Source organism: Stigmatopora nigra, chromosome 3, assembly GCF_051989575.1.
Source record: "Stigmatopora nigra isolate UIUO_SnigA chromosome 3, RoL_Snig_1.1, whole genome shotgun sequence".
NCBI lineage: Eukaryota > Metazoa > Chordata > Actinopteri > Syngnathiformes > Syngnathidae > Stigmatopora > Stigmatopora nigra.
In genome coordinates, this window is record NC_135510.1 from 6,325,337 (window position 1) to 6,346,757 (window position 21,421).

General features: G+C 37.9%; 1 protein-coding gene across 2 annotated transcripts in view; it reads right to left on the reverse strand.

Moving 5' to 3' along the window:
* esrrga (estrogen-related receptor gamma a) overlaps positions 1 to 21,421 on the reverse strand; it is a 147,684-nt gene that overhangs the window by 84,171 nt on the left and 42,092 nt on the right. Inside the window, exons 3-4 of one of the 2 annotated variants that reach the window (XM_077713219.1) lie at positions 9,118 to 9,173; positions 8,836 to 9,046 (exon numbers count right to left, since the gene is read on the reverse strand). The gene's annotated coding sequence lies outside the window, so the exon portion shown is untranslated. Of the gene's footprint in view, positions 1 to 7,452; positions 7,676 to 8,835; positions 9,047 to 9,117; positions 9,174 to 21,421 lie in introns of those variants that run through there. The other variant, XM_077713222.1, reaches the window with a different exon arrangement.

The window sequence follows — 21,421 nt, forward strand, 5'->3', positions numbered from 1 at the left end:
TACTTTTCTTTCACATACAAACAATAAAATGTCTGTTAAGGTTCTTTTCATGGGTTCCCTTGACTGGCTGATGAGTTACAGGAGAATAAAATATATCAGAGCCATATGTTGAATCTCTCTGTATAAATTTAGTGATTGTCTCACGACTGTGAATGCTTTTAGCTGACTCAGTGATTCTGTCTGCAGCACAGCAGCTGCATCTTATCTACACCACTGTGACGTCTGCGTGCGCGTATGCGTATGGATTGTATCTGGAATAGGAATCTTAACAACACTTTTTCACATTAGAGAGGAAGAAACGTCAGAACGCTATTGTAAGAGATCCACTTCCTGTCTGATAAACAAAACCTGGCACACGCGTAGACAAACAGAGAGAAGTCCTGACAAGCAGAATTTCCTCTGCGTATGTCTGTTTTCTGCCATCACTTCCATCAGTCTCTGTTTCCCTGTCTTTCTCTAATAAGCAGAAGTTTTACTGCGAAAGGCAGATGGGGTAGCGCAAAAGATAGAAGAGAAATCAGTTGTCCACAATATAAAGCAAGACAGAGAGGAAATGCAAGACTGCAAAACTGATAGAGGGCCTTCAGTCCTAACGAACAAAAGTTCATCCATGTTTATAGTGTTATTTTACTGCATATTTATTTCTGGGCTTTTGGTTTGACATAAAGACATTTCTTTAATAAAGAGGTACAAATACCTTTGATTTAAGTGTCATTGACAATTTGGGTAAACCTAAAAAAATGGAACAAGTTACTTCTGATAGAAAAAATAATTTTCCGGTTGACCCTAAGATTACCCTGAGTGTTTATAATATCTATAATTGCATGCACTACTTTCTTCCCCTCCGGGTTCACTTGCCATATGTCCCAATGGAGTATTTTGGCCAAAAAAAGTGGCTTCAATTTCACACCCACATGAAGATGTATTGTTTCTGGGTTAAAAAGAAAAAGAAAAAAAGGAAAGAAAAAAAAGGCTGTTTTCATCAATGTTTTACTTTTACATTTCACAGTCAAAAAGAAAAATAAAGAAATAGAAAAAAATAACTGTTGTCTGAGTGTTTGTCCACATTTTCCACATAAACAAGAAACTACTCATCCGGTGAATTGAACATACAGTCTCTGTCCATGGTCCTGAAAGTGTGTGAACAGGAATAGGAAGGGGAGGGTCCCTCAGACTAAAATACTGAGAGCAGAATGTAGTGTTTGACGTTTTAGTTTCCACTGACAAGTAAGATGTCACTGTTATGCTGCTATGGATATGTGATCCCAGTGTTCTTGACATTCACTTGTGTTGCAGTGCAAGTTAAATTTGCTCCAGCACCCCTCGCAAACCTAATGAGTATAAAGCGTTTCAGAAAATGAGATGAGATGGTTTATTTTAGGATTTGTTCTGTTTCCAGACTGTTTGCCGCCTATAGTCTGTAAGAAAAAAGTATAAATATGCATGAAGTGCACAGCTACATGTAGGCGACTACTTGACTTCACGCATTCTCATTTCTCTCAGGAACAAGGGAGGACGGGAGAGCGATCTCCAGGGAATACTCTGTTGTGCTTTCAAACTCTCATGTGCGGAAAACCAACAGACTAACGATGTAGACTAAAACGCAGTTGAAGCTGTATTTCATAGGATGTGATTATTATATAGAAATACATTTTAAGTCCAGTTTTCCAATATGTTTGGACTTTTGACCTAAATATGCAAAGACTTTAACAAGATTGACAGATATAATTTCTAATTTCTGACTCAATGTTTAAAAATATGAACTCCAGTGGAGTAATATCATCTGAAAAGGAAGAGCGAGAGCAAAAAAAAAAGTGGAGGAGGAGGTTCAGAGGGGATTTAGGGAGAGTGCAAAAAGGGGATGACAGAAGATGAGGGAGGTGAGAAGGGTCAGGCGGCGGAGGCAAGCTAATGTTTTCATTTCCCGGTGAGGTGGGACCTCACATTTACCCCTGAGGTCAGTGGTCATAGACAGTGTCGCTCTAGGCTGTGAGGGCGGGAGATACATCTCAATCTTGAAAACCAGAGTGAATATCTTTATCGCAAACACAAGACGACCAGACAAGTAATGGGAGGAAGATGGAAAGAGAAAGGAGTAGGAGACCTAGTTTCAGTCATGAGGGGATTACGTTTAGGTGGAAAGGTTGTGGGGGCTTGAGGAGGTGAAGCTACTCAAGGGAGAGGGGACAAAATAAGACAACTGTATACACTGAAATAACTCAAAAGGGACTGCTCAAGAATCTAAAAGGGGCATGGTATTTTTCCAAATATCATAGGTAAAAATATACATTTATCGTCAGCTAATATCATTTATGGAGGTATATTATGTCAACAAATTCAGATAGAAACAAATAACAATAATCAATTTGCTCAATACTGTATGATACTAAGGCACACCTATCATTATCATTGCTGTTTCTTTACAATTATAGTCTCTCATCTCACTTTCTGAACCACTTTATCCTCACTAGGGTCGAGGGGGGTCTGGAGCCTTTCCTAGCTGACTTCGGACTAGAGCCCTGGGAAACCCTGAACGGGTGGCTAGCCAATCGCAGGGTACAAGGAGACAAACAACCATTCACGCTCACACTCATACATTGGGCCAATTTAGAATGTACAATCAGCCTACCATGCATGTCTTTGGAATGTGGGAGGAAACCGGAGTACCCAGAGAAAACCCATGCAGGCCCTGGGAGTACATGCAAAGTCCACACAGGTGGAGAGACCTGGATTTGAACCCAAGTCCCCCACTGTGAGGCCGACCTGCAAACCATTCGCTACAATTATAGTGTAATCAGAATTATGACTCAAAAGTGCATGTGTTTGGTTTTCTTTAAGACCCACATTTCTATTTTCTTCCTAAGACAGTCAGTCAGTCATTGACATCTCCCAATATGTAATGGACATCAGTATGACAGAATATGATTCAGTCAGCTAAAAATATGAATGGCCTTTCAGCTCAGCCAGCCACAGGGATTAACAACGCTTCCAGCTTTTCCACTAAGCTCAAACTCTGCAGTATGCACTCTTACATACACATTTATTTTCAACATTGGCACAGACACACACACTGGGAAAAAAGATGTTGAGTGTGAAAATGTTAAAACAGAGCTAAATATGGCCAATGGTTTTCGGGGGTGTTCGACCAGTGGGGATTGGGGCAGATCAGTCACTGCTAGCGGAGCATCACTTCCTTTAACTTTTACACGATTGTCCAACGGGGGGTTGATTCTCACAAACCATTCAATGACAAAACCCACACACGACCACGTTCTTCTACAAAAAGAGGTATGCGCGTCCACGCACCGTGCTCTTGTTATATTTGATTTATGAACAGTATAAACTATTATAGTGTCACTGAAGGGGGGAGCTGTTTAAAAGCTAGCCTTACCTTGGCTATGGTATAGGCCGAAATGAATGAATCTAATGTTTTGTCCACAAACTTTGAATTGAATTGTCCTTAAAATTGCAAATGATACACAAAAAATAGCGTAATTTTATGCACAATCGCTTATATGAAATAATAATATTATAAAACAAATAAATGGCAAAAAATGCTATATTTAAGAGGCAACTAAAACAAAAATCACAAATAATCATTTTAGGGGAGGTCATGACAGGAAGCTATTTGTTTTCTCTTTGCAGTGGAAAACATCCCCTTTCTTCTTCTTGGATTATCACCAAACCTATAAATCTGCGCTACTGGTTTATGGTTTTGAAAGCATGAAGCTATTGGAATGTGATGAGAAATTCCATGTAAAGGCTTATCTATCTTTAGTAATTCAATGAAAAGAGAGCTGAGGGCCAAAACATGAAGTCCAACTGGTAATGAAGCTTACAGCCCTGTGCCATAGCCCCACAGTGGCAGCTGGCAGGGGAGGGGCAGGAACTACATGCCATGAAATAAGAGGGGGTAAAAATTGATTAGCAATTTTCATTTGCGGAAAGCTAAACAAAGGAGTGCTGCCGCCGTACTCTCGCTTGATGTCATCGGGGAGGGATGGAAAGTGATCGTTTCAGACCTCGAGGCATTTATTGTTTAGTTACAAAGAATGTGCCTGTGTGTGTTGGGGGGGGGGGGGGGGTGTTAACATTGTATAAAGGCAATGGCGAATGCGACAAATGGGAGGATTGAAGTGAGGAATCCCATGAGGGGAGAACTTTAGGCCAAGAGTAACAAGATGGTAGGTGAGGTTAAAAAGTGGAATGAAAGCTGAGTGTGGTGAATACAAACGAAACTATAAAAAGCAGGTCCTTCTAAAAATGTGGTATTTTTAACTAACTCTTTAACAAACTATTTCACTCAAGACTTTAAACCCTGTACATATTATACTGCCCCCAACATGGTAAAGATGAACATTACAGAAGGAGAAACACAATGTCCATTGAATCAGGGTAAACAAAAAATAATAATATAAAAAATGGAGAAAAAGCTTTTTTTGCATTATATTCCTGGAAATACAATATCGAATAAAGCTGGCTATTTTTCTCGCCAAAAACACAATAATGTCGCCTGCTCATTTCATGAGGCTGAAACTACTAATTAGTGATGATTTCTATCATTTCAATGGGGAAGATGAAGAGTCAAATGAAATTGCATGGTCACAGAACAAATGAACTCGCATCTGAAGACAACACTGTTACACATGAGAGAGATGCAAAATTGCAGAGTGACAGTAGAAACTACCTATAGGCTGTTTGAGCTTTTAGAATCGAATGTATCTGTTCTACGTTTCTTATGTTGATCATCAGTACCATTCAAAGGCAGTGAACATCTGCAGGGGGGTAAAAAAAAGCCAGTCTTTAGTCCATACTGGTGAATTCCCCAGTTTTGACAACTCCATCACAACATGAAAACAAAAGCATTGTGGCAGGAGGGATAAAGACCAAAAAAACAGCAAAACCATCACTTTGAGTCCAACAAGCACAGAGGCTGAGACAATAGATTTTCCAAGCGTGTCAAAAAAAAAAAATGCATAATGTGCGCCAAACCATGTCACTCTAGTTTCCCTGAAAAGCTTTTCGGACATGGCCAAGATGCATGACGCTTAATTAAGAGTGACATCTATACAGGTCTCTGTAAGTCTACATGAGCTCAAACACAAATGTGCTGACACCCTAATTCATGCAAAAGCAAGACAAAACCTGCAGATGTTAAGTGAGAGGAGGGGCCGAAAGGAGGGAAAAAAAGAAAGAAAAAAATCAACTTTTAAGCAAAACACTACACAACTCAAAATTTAATTTTCTGCAAGATTAAGCACAATAATGACTAGCTTTATAAAAACCCATAACTAATGGCTTCCAATGAGCTAATCTATAGGCATTGATCTGCTGGGTATCTCACAGACTTGCGATGCAAAGTGCATAAATGAAAGAGGGAAGAGAGATGGAATGACTAGATGGGTGAGATACCAGGAGGGTTGTAGTATGGTTGTGTTTGTGTGCTATACTACAGTGAAATCTATTTCTGAACCAATTAAAAAGCAAACAAAAAAATAAGAAAAACACCAGTTAATTAGTGTTTCAGCCACTACACAAGTTGGAATACTTATTTTAAAGAATATGATACGAGTAAAGCTTCATTCTCTCCTTTAAAACAGCCTGTGTTTGTGATCTGGTTCACTCTTAACAACAAAGCACAGTACAACATGAATTTTCTCATCATAATGACTAGATTTGGGTCACACTAAACCCAGGATTGGTCGCCAGTTGTAGAAAATGTAGGGTATATACGCTAAAGCTACATCTAATCCTGTAACATCAGTTTTATATTTAAAAAGAAGAAACAAAAATTCTGCACCAGTACATGAATTTCCAATTTTAGCAAAATGCAAAAGCAATTTGCAAACTCCATCTTTTCCACATAGCTAATCCTATACTTGACTATTTTTTAGAGGCTCATTGAAAAAGAACCAAAAAGGTGTTAGCAAGTGAGGAGGACAAGGAGGAGCAGGAGTGAAATGAAAACAATCCTCATCAAGAAATAGACAGAAGCTTTTTAGCAGAGAGGGTTTCTTGTGTTAATCCTTGAGGATTAAGCTTCTAAATACTCCTATTCAAGACAATTAATTCATGCATATATCACTCCCCAGCTCTTTTCATGTCATTTAAGATGATGGAGGGCGACTTCGTAGGAACTCAGGGGGAGGTTGGATATGTATACCGACATTAATGCACACAGCATTCTCACAATGGGTCTCACGCAGCTACGTGTACCGTGATGCAGCATACACACACACTTCAGCGCTGATGTATATATACATTGAGATCTTAAAGACCAAATGAGGCTGCGATGGTGAGGACCAAAAGGGGGGGGCCTCCAAAAAGTTGACTGACGTATTCTGACAGCTGAATACTAATCATGAGATCAACCTCTGGCTAAATCTACAGGATCTCACCGGGGCTTCTGCTTGGGAGAAGCATAAAAAGGATTAGCAGTAAATACAGGAGGCTTAAAAAGAACAGAGAGACAGCAGTGGACAGTCTCAATAATTTGAAACTAAAGGTTGAGGAGATGCATGGAGACGTGAATGACTGTTCAAGATTCCACTGAACCGAGAAAACGTTCCAAAATTTACAACTGAAAGTCCAGGGATATCTTAAAAAAAATGTATATGACAAGAGTTATATCAAGATAATATACCACAATTTAGGATAAAGTGTGGATCATGTGGGGATGCCAAATTTCAGTATTGAAATAAGTATATTTTTTTCCAAAATAGAACATATTTTATAAATCTTTAATATGAGACAGTAGAATGAGAGAAGCACTGCCCTAATCCCAAAAAACGCCATTTGTGGACAGCCATATTTCTATTGAAACTATTGAAATTTGGCACTTGCATATTATTGGATTCAGAATTTGTCTTTTGTCCCACTTTAAAAAAACAATAATAATAATATTTGGAATTATATGACAGGGGAAAGTTACAGAAAGGCAAAAAAAAGTTCATAATTAGTATACAATTGTTTGTGCATAGCGAAGCAATGATGTTAGGAATTTTAACAGCACCCTTAAAAAAACATAGTGAGCCTACATGTATTTATAATCTGGGCAGAACGCCAAAGCATGTGGATACAACATGCAAAGTGCAATGAACTATCACCAAGATGTCACCTTGTACATTTATTACTCAGAGTCATACCCGTTTTGCTTTTTGCCAGCTGACTGTTGTAATCACTGTCATAATATAAAAGCAGTTACGACAATACAGAAGTTGTTGGTGTGTTTTGTTCATTTCATAAATGTAACTGGTAATATGTTACTTTGTGGTTAATTGTAAAACAGTTGCTGTTAGAGCAGATGTGGTTTGTTTATGGAAGCCAATGAGTCTTGTTAACAGGCACAGAATAGAATGATGCTAGAAAAGTTCAAAGGTAAAAGCTTGGGAAGAAGCACCGACTCGGATAACGAACAACTTTCTAGACTAACTACAAATGGAAATCACTCACCCTTACACTTCATCTCCCTTTCAGCATCTGCAATTTCTGTTCCATCTTTATTGTCCAAGGTATTTTATTATCACTGAAACGGGTCTCCGCTATTGGCCAGCACAGCTCAGAACTAACCAGTGCTACACTTTAATTATTGAGCGTCTGACCTCAATAGGTTGGCAAATGCAGGCTAAAATACACAGCGCTGAACAGGCCACTACATAGTGTGTAGTCAAAACATGCTCACCCAGTAGACACGGGTTTAAAAAGTCTAAAAATAAACCCTAGACTGTCATCTCAGAGAGATCATAGTAGAGTCACGATGCATTTCATAAATAAAATGGACCAATAATAATTTAGGAGACTGATTGGACATCTGGATAAGCTTTTGATACTATGATAAACCACTGAAATACTCCTACAGACATGCCATCTATGCAAACAATATGCTATCATTTGAAATCTAAATATATTTGCTGAATCGGTCGTACTTGTTCCACCACGAATGATCAAACAAGCTGGAAACATGATTCTCGCAAGGCCTCATATGACTCCGTGTAACCTGGGGACTTTTTTTTTTTTTTTGGGGGGGGGGGGGTTATGGGTGTGATGTATCCACGCTAGCCTTCGCATTCTCACTGGCTGGACTTCAGAGTCCATGTTGAAAGGATAGAATGTTTATTTTGCCTGCCAAATGTCATGATGTCAGCCATTTGGCACTCCACACAGTAATCTTCCGCTGTAATGACATATATCTCCTAAACGCTTTCCGAAATATGAGTAACACATTGGCTTATGTTATCCAGTATGTTCGTGAGTGGAACCCAACCAGATCTTTGGTATGCTGTGTGGCTTATGTCTGATGACTGCTTACAAATAGTTCAGTGGGACAAGTTGTCTTGCAAACCTCATCCGGTTCAGAAACATCCCTTCAAATGCAAGCCCACTCACTGTTAGACTATATACAATGGTGTCTACCATTACTGTGAAAATAGTAGACACTCCAAAAATGATATGATCTCTTATGGTTTCAGGATTTTTGCAATTTATAGATTTGTATTATACAATTGTACGGAACCAAGAGAATTCCAATGTGGATGTTCATTGTAATTTGTATTTTATTTGAAAGCTATCGGTTTCTTGCCACAGTCCTTGCAATAGCCGTTAGTGCAGTGCTTAACTTTTTGGAATATTTTCAATAAGTGATGGATTCGACTTAGTTTTGTTGGCCCTCTAATATTGTTGACCTTGTTTGTTTTTGACGTATCACTATCTACTTTGAGCATTTCAAACCTAAAGACGAAGATGATCAGCTTCTAAACACAGTGCTCCCAGTTTGACAACTGAGTAACACACACACAAACACAAACATGCACAAAAAAACAGATGCACGTTACTCACGTTGTCCTCCGGCTCGCTTCAAAGAGTTGTGTTTCAGTTCTCAAGGACGCGGCCGTCTCACATCTTGCGCCTCTTTGGCATAATTTGTCTCTCTCATTTGCTTCTTAGCTTTAGAACGCTGCCGATCGCCCCTTTCCTCCTGGTTAGCAGCTGGGAGACAATTCACATTCTCAAACGCCATGGGGCAAGGCTTTGCTCTTTTCTCAAGTGTCTGGTAGTACGAGAAAGAGGAAGTGAGACACAGAGAGGGAGGGAGAAATAGGAGGCGTTGGACCAACTGACCACATGGATTTGCCACTCCAGGACAAGGACCCTCTGAGGACAGCTGGGCAAAATTGCTGAAAGAACAAAAACAAAACAGTTTTATTGGAGAATGTTTATGTACTGTGCTATACTGCTGGTTGAGAAAACATACATTGCCTGCATGTCTATTTTTAAGTCAGAAATGTATGTACACGTCATTTGTATTTGATACAATTGCCCTCAAACGGTATTATTCTTTTATATTTTACCCTTCCACAAACTTCATCCAGTATATATATATTTTGGTCCATTTCTCCCAAAAGAATACTATTTTAGACCACAGTGGTCACCCATGCCATTGAGAACAGAGTTTTGTGGAACTGATCCCAAACATTGATTCAAACCTCCCAAAACAACCCAACAAAACAACACTGCTATCAATTTTTCAATCTAATACTCATGTGGTTCCTAGGGGTGAACTTGTTTCCATGGGTACCAAGTTAGTGACCCCTAAAGTACAACCTTGTACCGGGATTCTTTTCATCAATTCCGTTGTCTACCCATATTTAATGCTTTTATACAGTATGCAGTAAATGATCTCAACCCTGCCTTGCTGTTGAGAGGGTCAATGCAAATATACTTGCTTTGCCACAGGTCCAAAGGGGATGCCTTGCTTATGCATTTAGAAAGAGGCAACAATTGATCTGCTGTGGGAAACACAACACATCAGCACTGGCTTATCACTCAGGGAATCAATCGGCATACTTTTAGTTACCGGGACATCACCGGTCTGTGTTTTTTTTCCCCATTTCACACACTGACAACACAGAACAGGTCCAGACAGAATTTGGACAGATCTGGCCTGTCACCAGGAAAGAAACAGGCATCATTGAATCATAACCTCTGAATTACAGTAACTAAAGAGGTTTATTATTATTTTATTTATTAACAAATGTTAGTCAGCAATATAATGTATCTGTAAACACACTCAAAGGACCAAAAGCCATCAAAATTGTCTCTTGGGAAAAGTTAGAGTTTGGTTCATTTTCCTTAGTTCCAATGGTTCAAACAAGTCACTAAACACAAGTTTATACAATCAGAAGTAAAAGTAAGTGTGGAGCAGGTGAAAAAGGTGGAGGCCAAGGACAGGGGTGAAGGGTGTAACTCACTCCCATCCCCATCACCAAGTCCTAATTTACCGGGAACAATCAATCACATGAGGAGGCAGACACTGATAGAGGACTACTGGGCAACAGGATCCACCGCACACATACATGCAAGCAAACACCCACACTGGGTGAGTAAGGATTTGCATGCAACAGAATCTAGTCACACATACACTTTTTTGCTGACGTGAAGAATTAAAGTTTGCAGCTCATATCTAGAACCTCAACATGGCCTTCCAGCAACTAGACTGTACCAAAGTCACCTCCACACTAAAGTCAGGGCACACTGGGACAATTCAACAGCATAGTATACAAATAGGAGAGAAATAGTTATTGTATCTCCTCTTTTTACAGAAAGAAGAGTCAAAACCAGTTCTCCTCCACTTTAAACACTGGAACTGAGTTTCCAGATTGACTGTGAAAGTGGCTTCATTATTTATGACTAATTTGACTTAAAACTAATTGAAGTAGTGCTTCATTTATCTAGAAAAACATCCCAAAGCACTTCTCTGTTTGTATGTTGTGCCAGAAGACATCTCCATTATTTATTGGAGAAGGATGTCACATTTGATTTAAGACCAGAACACTATTAATGAAAATGAAGCACAGACAGGTTAGCAGACAAAATAAAACACAAGACATTTTCCACGGGACATATCATCACTTTTTAAATAAATGACTTGGTAAAAAAAAAAAAAAAAAGAGTCCGTGTTTAACTGGATTAAGATTGAATGTCGGGTTAAACATGTTTCTTAATCCGTGAATAAAGTCCATCTATCTGGAACGTTACACGATTTTGATGTGACAGAGGTGTGCGATTCAAAGTCATGTTTACCTCAGCAATGTACGAGTCATTGAGGTTGTAAATTGATGTAAATCTTGCCTAATTTTGCTACAGGTCTGCCAATCTCATGCCATTAAACGTATAGCCTGCATAGCACTTCCATTGATTAACAAACGACAACAGCGTCAATGTGTCACAATGTGCACTTGAGGTCAGGGACTTATTGCCTAATTTCAACTCTTTCCCCTCCCTCTCTACATCTCGCACTCATCCATTTGCCGTTTTCATCCATCCCCCTCCCTCTGTCTAAATAGATATTGAAGTTTTTCTATTTAGGGCAGAAGCTGTTTAACTTCCTCGAGGTGGGACGTGAAAGGCAGGAAGAGGGCCATCCATCTCGCTATCCACCCCCTGACATCTTTAAACGCTATCGACACCCACGGCGAGCATTAACATGCAAAACTGCACTGCATGTTTGATTTGATTAGCTCATTGCGCGCACTTTCTCTTGCGCCGCCGACGACGACATTGGGCTTGTACTCGTGGCTGTGTGGAGTCATTTTCATAAAAACAACGGCCATTGTCAAGTTGTAGGCAAAGAGCTAATTCAATTAGTTATGGCATTTTTGCATTATAGGGGGAAAAGTAGATTTAAAAAAAATACAAAAACTTGGGTGATAAGTTTTCAAAACTTGGATGCTTCTAGATCAAGGACTGGAAAAATTGAATGCTTTTAAAAAAACATTAATTTGCATATTTACATTACATATTTCAGGTAGATTACTTTTAACAAACTTAAGAAAAAGGATAAGTATTAGTTCATAACCTTTTCTGCTAGAGTAGAAGACAAAAAGTAAAACGAATTTTTTTTTCTATAATATTAAAATAGTAATTTTGACATTACAATAATTAATAATAAATATGATATGGAAAAACATTTGCCTTCTATGGTCCATTCTCACCTAATTTGAGAGGCAAGGACCAACTATTTACGAAGTGTCAATTATTTATCTTTCACTCCTAGAAATTCCCTGGAGAAAAAATAAAAATAAAAAAAATAAAAAATTATATATATATATATATATATATATATATATATATATATATATATATATATATATATATATATATATATATATATATATATATATATATATATATATATATATATATATATATATATATATATATATATATATATATATATATATATATATATATATATATATATATATATATATATATATATATATATATATATATATATATATATATATATATATATATATATATATATATATATATATATATATATATATATATATATATATATATATATATATATATATATATACATATATATATATATATATAATAGTTATTTCTTGTTAATTGCATAAACATGCAAATGTAAACATCATTTTCAAATGTCAACTTCCAATATAATAGTGCAAACTAAAAAAATAATCCTAATACTATCAATCTAACATGCACAACTCTGAGTGTCCGTCAAAATTGAAAACAATATTTCACCATATTGCGCACGTGTACCTAATGTTGTGTCCTTTAAGTGTACATATTTCCACTGATATAGAGTGCACAGAGTCACTGCACTATAGCCCTTTGTCAGAAGAGTACTGTATCTTTGCTGCCACCTAATGCAGCCCTCACACACTCCGTCTCTTTTGTGTCATCAGGTCAAGCCGGGGTCGTTTAAGGATGACCCGTAATACTGAAAAAGAAGAAACGGTAGCCGGCTGCCTAGGATTTTGTTTTCAAAGGAGATGTTTTATGATATGCTAATTTAATCCTTTCTGCCAATTCCTACCTTCCTTTCTCTCCTTCTATTTGACTCCCATCAATCTAATCACTTCTTGTGGATTCTTCAACACACACGTATGCTGTCAGAAGCTGCTTTAGCGCCCTATCATCCTATCCTTTTACGCAATGAGTGGACGCTGTCCCCATCCGACATACACATATGCCCACTCGTTCGCGCATGGCCCCAATGCTTTTCATTTTAGTGATGGTTCACTTTAATTATTATGAAAATTAAATCAAATGTAATCAGTGGATTAATGCGAGCGATGAGATAATTCAGCAGCATGGTAATGAGATCAGGGTGGATCATCTATAAATCTCCAGCAAAACGCTGTGAACAAGGCAAGCTGGAGGCTACCCGGCCCCACGAGATGGGATGTAAAGTCAAGTCACCCTCATGTCTCGCAAATTAATGCTTAGATCGCTTTCATGCGCTGCCAGAAATGTTTGGAGATGTATTCTCATCATGGTAACCCGGGATATTTATCCTACCTCAGTGTTTAAGGGCAAGACAGCTAAATTAAATGATCTATATCAGACAAAAAGCATGACCTAAATATGTGTTAATATCTATACAGCGTATTACCCAAAAGGCACTATTAAAAAAAAGAACAAATATAGCTAATGTGTACAAAGATGTTCTCAGGTTCTCATGTTTTGAATGGCACACAAAATTAGTGTGAAACAACAACAAATATAACTCGGAAAATTCTCTCATTTTCGGAGGATCAGAATTGCATGTAAAATATTTTGATTGCAAAATACGAGTATTTAAAAAAAAAAGTTTAAGTATCAACCCAGTGGATGCCATTGACAGTGAGAGACATACTATCCATTTGATTGATTGCTATCAAAGGGAAAAGTTTAAAAGGATTTTATGTCTTTATCTGTCAATGTCAGAGAAACAGTTGAGCGGTAAAATAAACAAAATAATGCAGAGTCGTAAGGATATTGCAAGAAAAGAAACAATGTATACATGCAGTTTTAAGCCATTTGACCGATCCTAGAAAAAAAACAATAAAATTAGGTACTGGATATTATACTAGAAACAATTTATACATGCAGTTTGATACCAATTCTTTTTACAGCCATGTGACCGATCCTAGGAAAAAAACAATAAAATTAAGTACTAGTTATGTACAGTTTTATATATTTGGGGAATGTGATACAAGTTTAGCAGTCTGCATTATGATTGATTATGTTCGGGTTAGTTGGAGAGCTCCATATTTTTTTTCATTTATTTTTTTGGAGTTAAATTACACTTAGTTTTTCAGAATCACTGTTCTATCACATCCCTCAACTCTTTCTGATTCTTTTCTTATATATACCAGAGCTGGTCTTTCCTTTCACTCAAATGGTTTTGCTCATCTGTCCTCCTTAATCACAGAGTGTGGTGGAATTGATAACCTTCCATTACCATATGTTGCTCCATGATTAATGTTCTCAGGTCATCCTCGTTGTTTCTCATTCATAGCTCATGTCATGGCCCATAAACGAATACCTAAAAGAGATCCGCAAGATGAATCCCTACTCCGAGAGGGAATAGTGAGTGCGGGTGCTCGGCGTTAATCTTGAAGTCTTAAAGAGGGGCTGTTAAGAGTACCGTAAGAAAGTAAAAAAAAAAAAAAAAGAAGACACAAGAGAAGAGAAGGGGGGCTTCTTTCTTTGACACTCAATGAAATATTTAGTTCCATTTTGTCTGGCCGAGCAGGTGTCAGCGTTCTGCCAAATGGAGTTATTAAGGGCATAAATCTGAAGCAAGTACTGATTTGTTGCATCCATCACGGCATATTTATTAGCTTCCTTCATTCTGTTATGAATCTGTTGATAACAAGTGACAAGCATTGTGCTAGGAAGCCTCAAAGCTGTCGTCATGGGAGGAAAAGCTATTTTATGTATAATTAAAACACTTCTCAGTAACAAGGAGTTACCTTTAGAAATTAAAATTCCAAGGAGTAACGAAGAGCAAATCTATTTTACCCAACCTGTATAACCCCACAGTATAATGATGAAGTATTAAAAAAAAGTACTGTTTTAGGTCAAGGGCATTTAGTTTGGGTTATTTTTTTTACATTGCTTAGGTTATCACTGACAGCTGTAGGCACATTGAAAAGATCTCACCTCTTGCTTGTGAGCATTTAAATACCCCTTGTAGTCAGTCAAAATCTTGCATGCCAAAATTGGACAACTTGCTAATGTGGTCTAGTAAATATGAAGTGTCGGGAAGAAAAGATTGACCTCAAAACAAGTGTTTTCATCTTCCAATTACATATACTGTACGTATGTAAACATGTTTGAAATGTTCCTGCATCATCATCATCAGGTAATTTTCAAATTACATTTCTATCTCACATATACTTGCTCACAAATAATGACAATAACTATTTCATTTTCAGAGCAATAGTGCTGTAAAACCAAACCAAAAACAACATTTTGGTGAAATTAGTCTCCTGATAAAATATTGTATTTTCTAGTTTTCAGCTGACCATCAGAGGTACATTTGCTGTTGCCGTTAGGTTAAATAGATTAACGCTGTGGTGGTAAAAATCACATTTGGTTTATCGTTTAGGCCAAGTGTCAAAGTGGCGGCATGGGGGTCAAATCTGGCCCACCACATCATTTTGTGTGGCCCAGTAAAGTAAATCATGAGTGCTGACTTTGTTTTGTATATTAAATTACCTGATTTTCCCCCTTCTAAATCAATAATTGTATTTTTTTAATATTTTTTTCTGTGTTTTTAGTTCAAAAGTCATTTTGTAAAATCTAAAATCTAAAAATAATCTAATATAAAAAAACTGAATATTCAGGGCTTTTAATCCAGTTCTTTGAATCCATTTATAGAAAAAAAAAAATCTAAATTTTATATCTAAAATGGTCGGGCCCACATTAAATCGAGTTGACGTTAACGCAAAACCAACCCGAGTCTGACACGCCTGGTTTAAGCAATCTCCTTACCTGATGGCTATGGACAGGCACTCACTATACAATACTTCATGTTCACTCATTGATTTCCATGTATTTAGACAAGCATCCCATAATGGGTTTCAAAACGAGAACGCAAGCAATAGGACTGTTCCGAGAACATTTTTAAACTACGTGTGCTTTGTTTTTTTTTTCTTTTCTTTTAACTTGAACCAAAATTCTCAGGCAAATTACATTCCATTTTTAATTTTAAGTGAGCACATGCATTTCCCAACAGGCCGTCTTTCTTCTGCGAGGGTCCCGGAGGATTTAAGTCGACTTCAATCACCAAAGACAATTGAGGTCTAATTAAGCCACTTCTGAATCAAATGTCGGTCTGGAAATTATAATAATATTAGCCTTTACTTAAAACGGGCCGACGACGAGACGTGGCGCGGGGTGGGTGATTGATGAGACGAACAGCGAGAGAACACAACAAAGACTCAAGTGGGAATGAGCGTCCACGAAAAAAGAAAAAACAGCCATGGCGACCAGGCAAAAATGAGAGCAAGGGAATTGGGGAAAGAGAGTGAGTCAAGTGTGCATAACAATGGACGACTATATTTAAATGGTGCAATCGAGCCGCTTGTTGAAACAGGAGCGTTTGACTGGGCTGGATGTGCCAGTAAAGGGCCGTCCGTGCATATATTATTGTGGAGTTGAGATAATTTGTCGACAATTAGCCAGAACAGGCTCCGGCGAGAAGCTGATTAGCATGTTGGTGCCGGTCCGCCACAGGAATAGAGACGCTGGGGCTTTGAAACTAACATGAATTCTACATCGCACACACTCTCCGATTTATCCTATACTGCCTTCATTTTCCTGCTGCCTGTTTTAATATTTATGCAGGAGGTAAATATGAATATGGATGTGCAAGCAAAGTGAAGAAGAAAAATGAGACCCACCCAACGAACACAATCCCACAGGAAAACAAATTGCGGATACTTTTAGTTAAATTTCCTATTTGTTATGAATCTCTTTTTAAAAAAAAACAAGGGAATGCTAACACAACAGAGACCAATCAGATTTTTTTGTCCATTTGCAGCATTTATTTGTTTACAAGGCAGATTTTAGCATGGTGTTTTACTGTTTTGAGATTATGGTGAATATATGTCGGTACTATTGTTTAAAATGACAGGAACCGTGTAGTTATTCGGACTAAATCTTACAAAAAAGATTGATTTGTTTCTTTATTTGGCAGGAAAAACTCAGCTGCGCTATTTATATCAAACGTGATCGATGCAAATTATCCTTGAATGTCATCCAATGACTTGAGTCCGAGAGTCACACGGGAGGAAGCTATAAATTAACCTTTGTTTTGCCAAGTGCTCACTTGCAGCAGAAGGCGGAAAATTGTATGAGGATGGATGATCACATTGTTTATTTCTCATTATTTAAAATTTCAGTTGAAGTCGGCTGCATTGCTCAATGTGTGGCAAACTTTAGTCACTTAACTAATCTAATTAACTGCTGGCACTGTGCTGAACTGTTATTAAAAAACTAGCGATTTTCTGGAAAATCTGTAGTTTTTCAAAGCTAATTTAGTCTCATGAAATATCAAATTCAAATAAAACATCAAGAACAAAATGTGTCAAAGCATCATATAGAATTTCCAACAAGATATGGCAGTAATCAACAACAATGTGAAAGCAAACCTCGGGTGAAAACAATCCCAGCATGCATCTCTTCACCTTTCCTCGTTTCTTTTTGGACAGCAGGCGGCGTTTGAAGCCTTATCGTAGGCGCCGCTGTTTCATGTCCGCCAGACGAATGCGTTTAATGTCGGAGCAAAAGGTAACATCTGAATAATTACGAGGGCGCCAAGCTGCGAACGCAAATTACTGCTACGAGGCAACAGATGTGTATAACACACACACACAGTCACTCTGTCAGAGACTACGCAAACATGACGTGCATACTAACACACAAGTCAGGCACATACGGTACACATTTTGAACTGCGTTACACACAGCTTTTATCTTGTCAATGTGGCACATTCCGTATTTTCCGGACTATAAGTCGCATTTTTGGGGGGACATTTTTTTTATTCATAAAGTTAACATTCAAACACATGATCATTCACCCGGTATTAGTCACATTCAAATATTCATCAATTGACTTCAGTTATTCTCCTTTAAGGAAAGTACACAAATAAACTGGAATGGAGAATGGCTGCCTATTGACATAAGAAATTATCAGTTATTACAATAATCATAGGCTCGCTTTACCGCAAAAAGTCTCATATATAAAACATACCCTCGGTATATAATTGCCGCATTTTTGATACTTTAAGGACTGTGTTTGTGAAGGACACTTATTAGGGTCACAGGTCAGTTTGAGTCTATTTCAACTGAATTTAGGAGAGTGGCTGGGTACACCTTTGAATGGTCGCTGACCAACAACCACTCAAGCATTTATTCACAATTAACATGGCTACAAATTAATCGGCTATTGCTCAAGATATTTCATTCATGAAGTGTTGAAAACTGGTTAACTTACTAGAAGCCATTCCCAGTGATGAACAATGCAAAGTTGCACTAAAAATGAACTGTTGCATGGACCACACAGTATATTTGACAAATGACCACTTACAATACTCAAACCTTCCTATTCACATAACAGCCTTAAGTTGTCTTTTAGTAATCATTATTTTGAATAAATTAACTCATCGGTTCCAAATGGGAGGGAATCTTTCTGGCTAAGATTTGGACCCTCCTAGTCCAGATGGATTGGACTAATTTAATGTGCAGGACGACATACTCTTAAGTCGTAAGTATAGCTTTGATGGTCAGGTAAAGACATTTACGACTCTTAACTAGCAGTAAAACACTGGATGTGCCACTTTCAAAATAAGACATCACCACGCTATGTTTGTGTGTCACCCACTTCCTAGTGCCTTTAATCAGTGTGACAGAGAGACAATAGAAAACTCCCTGCCATTTACCTAAAAGGCTGTTCAGTCAACTGTCAGCTCTCTCTCTCTCTCTCTCTCTCTCTCTCTCTCTCTCTCTGTATGTCTCACATAGTGATGCTCTCATTCTCTCTTTCTCATTCGCAGAGTGTCAATTAATCTTTTTCTTTCCACCCTGCTTGTGCACCTCCCCGTACTATGTATTCACGAGCAATGTCTCCCGCCCTGCGCTAACTACCCGCTTGCCAGTGTAGACACGCTGATTGCTCGACAGACAGGCCTTAAGGGTGAAGCCTGTTTGCCTTGTGTTTTATGGCGTCAGTATTGTGAAGAAGGCATTAAGCATCTGTTGCCGTCATTAGCTGGCCAACACGCCACGTCGGCTACGAGGTCCAGATAAATGACTTTAGGGAAATCCAAATGCTTGCCGTCTATTGTTTCCGTTTCTCGTGCGCTTGGTTGCATTTGGGAATCAAAGCAACCAAGAAATTTGCTTTTACGTGGACAGTTTCGGGCTACAAATCCACAAATGATTGTGTTAATTGTAATCATGTATCCACAAGTCTGGAAGTAGAAATCTGACATTCATTCGTCATTATCTGAGCCACCAATCCTCACAAGGGTACACCCTAAATTGGTTGCTCGCCAATCACAGGGCACAAGGACAACCAGTCAGCTGGGATAGGCTCTCGCAGCCCTACAAACCTTACGAGGATGCACAGTAGGGAAGATGAATGAATTATCTGGTCAATATAACGATACTAGGAAATGTACTGTAATTAGTCAAAGATAATATGCTCTCGTCTACGAACCCCTGAAGATTACCTTTTAAAAGCAGTTTTTCTGTGTTTATCTCATCAAAGCTGCCCCAATTTTGTTGGTAACCATTTAAGACAGAAATATAGATGGTAGCATTTGCATTTTATTATGTGTTTTGTGTGTGTTTTCAGCACTGTTGTGTGAAAATATAGAAAGTATTTATTTTAAACACATCACTATACTTGGAGTCCATTTAAAACTACTTAGTCCATCGGGAAATATATAAAAAAGTCAAATTTCCTCATTTCAATTTACACTGACATGTCGCCAGAAAGAACACAACGTGACCTTTCAACTTTTAAGCACATTTTGTGACTTTGCACCCTGAATACAAAAAGGTAGAAATTTTCAATTCTGCATCGCTGACACAAATCTCAAATGTCAAGGTGACTGGTTTATTTAAGAATCCTCTCCAAGGCATAGGTGCGAGTCCTTACAGTAAGTACATGCAGCTGTCCACTCACATGTTCTAGTAGATCCGTCTCGGCACGGGTGTGCCTAATGCAACGCCCCAAGCAGAGCTCCCACCGGGACATGATCCTCAGACAGACTTATTCAACAACACAAATAAAAATCAATAAACAATTTGAAGTTTTCGCCCTTAACACTGCTTCTTACTTTAAGCTGTGTTTTTTTTTCAATGAATACATAACATGGATGGACCTCAACACTGTCCCCTTTTTAGAGATTACATAGTGGGGGAGAAAGTGGCTTTGTGTTAGTGGACTGATAACTTGCACACATTCATGTTCCTCCCTGCCATACCAGCTAGTAAAATGAACACCGTATTACTTCTGAGTAAGAGGAGACGTACAAGGTGATTTATCCATTGTGTCGGCATATTTGATATAGCAACTCTTAGTTAACAGTAATATTAAGTCATTTATGGGAGATGAAGTTCTGAAACTTTTTTCTTTTTCAAACTGACAGTTAAAATAAGTACTTGAAATGGTATTTTAAATGAGCTGCTTTGGGAATATTCATCATTGTATCGTAAGTGGATGGGAAAACAGATTATATTGCTCATTACAAATTATTTTTACTTTTTAAAAGCTTGCCCTGCGCTTGGAAATATCCAGTGGGAAAACAACGGTAAAAAATTGATATAAATAATTGTGAATTGTAAAATAAAATAAAAAAAAGGTAAAAAAATAAAAATTTCCATTTCGATTAATTGCTTCCTTCCCAACAATAGGCATAATGCTGTAATTCCAAATGCTCAAAGGTACTTAAATGCACCTTACTTTAAATTATGTCATTTTATAAATTACTACAATACAAAATAAATGCAAATTTTTCTTATCAGGTTTTGTTTATTTAAAAAAAAACATGCACTGCAAATTTACTTTAGCAGTGAATTCAATTTTTTTTAACATTTTTAGCCTCTAGCACAAGTGTGTTTATGAGTGTAATTGTGTGTGTGTGTGTGTGTGTGTGTGTGTGTGTGTGTGTGTGTCGCCCTACATGTGTTTGTAGGGGGCTACTTTGCCAAGAGTATTAATTAGAGGTCAGTTCAGGACAGATTGCCTTCTCATCTTTTGATTCGACTACCGGGTCACCAGTAGGCTACCATGTGTGCATGCCTTCACAGCCTCCAAGCCCTAATGTGGCAGAAAGAGGTGAAGGCTGGTGGGTCTTTGGGCCATAATTCAACGCAGGAAGGGCCCGATCATGAATTTAGGCCTCTGGGTGGCCTGTGTCTATGAATCTCTGTGTACACACCCGAGAGGTTTTTAGGCCCGTACACATCTTTAAGGCTACTGTCACATCATATAACAGCAGGCCGTTTGTTTTTCCCCCTATACAATTACGTTTGAGTTTTGTTAATTATTTTATCTGGAATTTCTGGATTTTCCTATCTTGGAATATATAGTTATCCAA